The following is a 5447-nucleotide window of genomic DNA, read 5'->3' as shown; positions in this document are numbered from 1 at the left end:
ATTGTCTGCAAAGTCTTTTCCAACCTTATGGCCTCACCTACACACTCCATTTTTTAGATTCAGGTTTTTGCTTCCTGTGCACATCAGCTGAGAGAGCAGACTTTCAATCATTACATCCATCCCCTTTCCAAAATTGCTTTAACAGGCTACCTGCATTCAAAAGCTTTCTAAAAAAAAGAAATACTTGCATTTACGTAGCACATTTCATGACCTCAGGATGTCCCAAAACGCATTACAGTCAATGAAGTACTTTCAAAGTGCAGTCACTGTTCTAATGTAGGAATTGTAGCAGCCAATTTGTGCACAGCAAGCTCCCACAAACAGCAATGTGATAATGACCAGATAATCTGTTCATGTGATGTTGACTGAGGGATAAATATTGGTCAGGACACCAGGGATAAGTCGCCTGTACTTCTTCGAAATAGTGCCATGAGATCTTTTACTTCTATTTGAGAGGGCAGATAGAGCCTCAGTCTAATGTTTCATCCAAAAGATGGCACCTTCATCAGTGCAGAAAATCAGGGGGGAGGACAAACGCAGTCCCCCACTGCCACAGATTTTGCTTTCAAGTATTCCATGCATGGGGACATTGCGGGTGTCAGCACACCCAAAGGGCAAAGGGCTAACCTCAACCTGGAAGAGCCTTCTTCTTGATCATGGTCTCTCCCCTGCCAGGTAAGTTTCCTTAAGAACATATCTTTTGAATCATACCTATATTCTCAACCTAAATTTATTCAAATGCTGTTATGTGTCCACTTTGTAAAGCACTGAGACTGTCTAAACACAGCAAGCACTAGCTAACTGTACATCCCTTTTGAGATATCAATATGATTTTAAATCCTTTCTTAAATCAATCCCTGGCCAGTTTTATTCCACAGTGGCACTTCTGTGACCCAAACAGTATAGGAACTATGCTTGAATATCTATCCCTCCATTTAAAACATGTAGTCTCTATTATTTATATCTCTATCCAGCCCTTTTTAAGGAATTAATGTAACATCAACCATCATGTATGAATAAAATGTCTTCTAGTCTGTGGTCCCAAGTGAGGCTCATTAATTTTGTGCCCATCCCCTATAATTCCATCTAAGTTATGTAACCTGCTCCCCATCCAAAGTACCATCTCTTGAATCAGGTCCTTTCTCGCTGGTTTGCTTCTCGCATAGCAACACATTCAGTTCAACACAGTTCATTAGAGCACCAATTCCTGGAATAATTCTGGTCATTCTGGTTGGATTTCTCAACAGTACTTTGAAACCGTTTTCCAGGTGAGTGTGTAAAATTGTCCATTGTCTCCAAACCTCATTCATACATGGGACTGTAGAAATTGCAGCACTGAGGAGGCCATTTGGCCCATCATTCTAATATTGGCACCAGCTCTTGAGCCGGAGATATTTACTGTAATCCTCTTCCCTGCCCCTCACCTGCCATGGTTGGGAGATCATATCCTGCCCCACTATCCACTGATTGAGGTGGTATCTAGTGAACTAGCAATGGCCTAGAATCGATTCAGAGAGTGCAATTACATAATGTATTATACTCACATCATTCATAGAAGATTCTAAGGCAGCTTGGTAATGGATATCTTATATTGGATATTATGTTTCTAGCAATTAAATTGGCATGGCCTTCCACATTAGATTGTACTGTTGCTTCCTAATTTTAAAAAAAACTTTTACTGATGGCATTTTATTGCACACTTCAAAGTAAATCTGTCTACAGTTTTCCATTCCACTTTTAACAAAGAAAGTACAAACTCTCCACAGACCTTTTTCACAAATGCTAAGCAATTTATATTTACTTTGGAGAAATTAGATAAACCCCGGTTTATCTTTGTTGCAGCAACAGCAACGGTTGAATAAATATGACCAGACTGTCCTCTAGTGGCAAATTGTAGCAAAGCACACATTGGAACCCCTCATGGAACAGACAGCATCCATTGAATAAAATATGAGAATAGACTCGGCATGTTCTCTGAATCTGTGAATGGATAAACATCAGTGTTTGATGATGTTACTGTGGCATTAGCTTGGAGAGCAGGGCCAGTGATGTTAGTGTGGAAAACCATGGATTGATTGAGGCGACACTGTTTATCGCTGCAAGCAGGACTTTTTTCTGTTTATCACACATCTTCAATCCTGTGGTACTACACATTGGCTTCAGGATTTATCTCTACAAGGTCGGAGTGTGAAATTTTATGAGCTGCAAGATATTGGTGTGATGTTAAAATTTCAATGGAATTTGTAATGTGTATCCTTACTGTTACGACCTGGTGAGGAAGGTGCCTAGGGGTCCCTCTCAGCCTTCACCTGCTCTTACCGTTACAGGGTTTAATTTTAAACACACCATGTTTTTAGCTCCCCCTTGGTGAATCCTTGTTCACTGCTTTCCAATTATAAGGCAAAGAAACCCGGCTCTCTTAGGTTTAAAGAAAAGTTGTAATTTATTAAACTTAAACTCTAATTCGGTTGACGCCTACGGATACACGACACGCCCACGCTAGCATGCATACACGATACACACATGCAAAGAGAGACAGAAAAGAGAAGAAGAAAAATAAAATGGAAAAGTTTGAGGCAATATCTAAAGAGTTTTTGTTATGGTTCTTCGAGCTCACTGCAGAGTCCTTGATTGTAGGTAGATCGTGTTTTTCGTTGGGGCCCAGTATTCTTGTTAAACTTTGTTCACTGTTGGAGACTTTTCTCTCTTGGGGTTCATGTGTCTTTAGTGGATTAAGAAGCTTGTGAGAAAGAGATGGGAGCAGACAGGAGAAATCTTCTCAGTCCAGGAGCAAACAGTCTTTCTACCTTCAAACTCTCTGTGGCGAGTTCAAAAAACTCTGAAACAGCCAGTTAGTCCAACCAGTCCTGGCCCCTGTAGATTGCATCACCCCAGCAAGCCCTGGAATGTGCTTCCCCACCCCCTCACTCTCCGGTGATCAACATCCTTTGTGGGTTGAATATGTCAGGGAGTGGTCCCTTGTCGACACAATACCGTCTGTAAGTATGCAAATGTTTTTTCCAGCCACAGCTGATCTGTTCAACAAGTCATTTCCTTGCTCCAGCAACAGTTAAAAATCAATGTCTGTATGGCAAAACCAACGTGCTTCATTCTTAGCAGGTGCGGGGCCTGCATGACATTTCAGAAATTCAACTATTTCTAATCTGTTAGATTTAATAAGTTTGTAAAAGAGATTTAGAATTCTGGTAGTTCAGGGACTTGAAACACTGATCTTTCATTGTCCAACCTGGGTTCAGACCTTACCCAGAGTGTTGTGAAAGTTTTAGCACGCTGGCTCAAAAGATGCTACATGGAATGTGTTTTGGGCAGCCTCAATTGAGGGCCTACAGCACAAAACTGCCCCTAGTTTGGAATTCATTGCCAGTCATACTCAGAGGAATAGGAGTAGTTCATTCAACCCCTCAAACCTGTTCCACTAAATCAATTAGATCATAGCCCAACATGTACTCAAGGACACAACACATGGGAAATTGTGGAACAAGGGAAATCTTACAAGCTTGGAGCAGAGGAGAGGGGGGGCTTCCTTTGCTTCTAACTTACTATTCTCAATTTAAAAATCTTCAATGCCATACTAGGTGATTTAAATGGCATTGCCCAATACTAAATCCCTCAGCTTGGCAAGGATGAAAAAGAATACATTTGTCCCCCCAGCCTCCCTCACATTCCAAATAATGTACTTAGTGTCTAGTTTTCAAAAATAAAAAATAAACAGGTGGTGGAATCCATCTGCCTGCAGCCATTAACATTGTTCTGACGGGGACCGTGTGCTAATTATGCACAATTACCATCTGTCTGAACAGCATTTTTCCACTTTTATGCAAAAGTAATTTAAACAGGAACAGTAAATTAAACCCCAAATGAAAGAAATCTATAATCACTTTAAGCAGCTTAAACTCATTGGAAATTGAGTCTTTGACCCGCAGGAGGTTACAGACAATGGTTCAATGGCATCAAGTAGACGGCAATGAAGATTATGTTCAATTGCCAAGCTTGTGAAAGCACCCTGTGCCACCTTTCCCACCAGCCACCACCCCGCGCACCACCGCCCCTCCCGACCTCCACAAGTATAAGCTCACACCCTGAGACTCCTAATTGCTGCAGAAGAGAATAGCTTACATGCATCTTAATTGAGCCTTTGGCAGGTTTATTAGTTGGAAGATTGCGAAAACTGCATTGATTCTAGTAAGCATCCCTAAGGATATAAAAAAAAAGATAGATATGCATTTTTATAGCACCCTTCATGACCACAGGATGTTCCAAAGTGCTTTACAGCCAATGAAGTAATTTTGAAGTGTTTTCACTGTTGCAATGTTGGAAATTTGTGCACAGGAATCTCCCACAATTAGCAATGTGATAAAAAAAATAGATTATCTGGTCATTAAATATATATTATACCAAAAAAGTGTTGAAAATATATAAATGTCTTGCAGTTAGGGAGTAGCCGTCACACACCAGAGGCGTACGTCAAAGCGTCAAACTTTGTTACATAGATAAAACAAACAGAATAAAAAGAAAGCTGGATCCCTTCACAATGGGTTCTTATGACTTGGAGTCAGAAATTTACAAGCAACTGCAATTGCCCCCTCCGATATTCACAAGCAATTACTTATTTATGGCCCTTCCCTATAAGTTAGTGCTCAAGAAATGGCTTTAAAAGGGACAAACCAGAATAAATACAGCTCCATATTACAGTTCTTGTTTTTAATTCATGTTACAGTTGTTCAGATTACCAATAAGACATGTGACAAGAGCTAATTTCATCAAAAGATTACATGATCCTTGCAATTAGTAACAGTGCTCCTACAATGGAGTATTATATTTCTGGGTTTTGACATCAGTTATCTTCCTTGATTTCAGACAGAGACAAATCTTGTGCACCTCATGACCTGTAGTACTTCTTGTCTGGACCAATGGCAAGTTAAATGCAGCAAGACTGGAGAACCAAGAATGCTCATCACCATATTTCAGTTTATTGGATATATCACATTTTGCCACACGACTTCAGTAAGGAGAAAGACTACATAATCAAGCCTTGGCTTAGTCTATAAACTGCTAGACTGATAACTGAACAGTAGCTAGAGCAAGCAATAAGCTTATAGTAATTAGAGATTTAACAATATCTCCTCAGGATATAGAAACCAACCAATGTATTTCTCCAACATTAACACTTAATATAAATCCTGGAACCCAGTCCCTTACATGCAATTTCCCTGATCACCAAACAAGAAATTTCTACGAAATATATCCGAATGTGGATGAAGCTAGCATTACTGCCCAACTTGAACTGATGTTGGTGAACTTTGTCCTTGAACTGCTGCAGTTGCTTTGCTCATGGTGCTCACATAATAGTGTCAGGTAAGGAATTCCAATATCTTGACCCAGCAATAATGAAGGAAAGGGGCTACATTTCTAAGTCAAAATGACGA

At 40.1% G+C, this 5447-nt stretch overlaps 1 non-coding gene across 1 annotated transcript; it reads right to left on the bottom strand.

The window, feature by feature from the left end:
- Nucleotides 1–519: 519 nt before the first annotated feature.
- Nucleotides 520–683, bottom strand: LOC137380471 (U1 spliceosomal RNA). Its single transcript, XR_010977037.1, has one exon. It is a non-coding gene; the product is annotated as a U1 spliceosomal RNA (small nuclear RNA).
- Nucleotides 684–5447: the final 4764 nt, after the last annotated feature.

Source organism: Heterodontus francisci, chromosome 19 (genome assembly GCF_036365525.1).
Source record: "Heterodontus francisci isolate sHetFra1 chromosome 19, sHetFra1.hap1, whole genome shotgun sequence".
Classification (NCBI taxonomy): Eukaryota; Metazoa; Chordata; class Chondrichthyes; order Heterodontiformes; family Heterodontidae; genus Heterodontus; species Heterodontus francisci.
The sequence above is the reverse complement of the archived record's forward strand: the minus strand, read 5'-3'. Positions and strand labels throughout refer to the sequence as shown.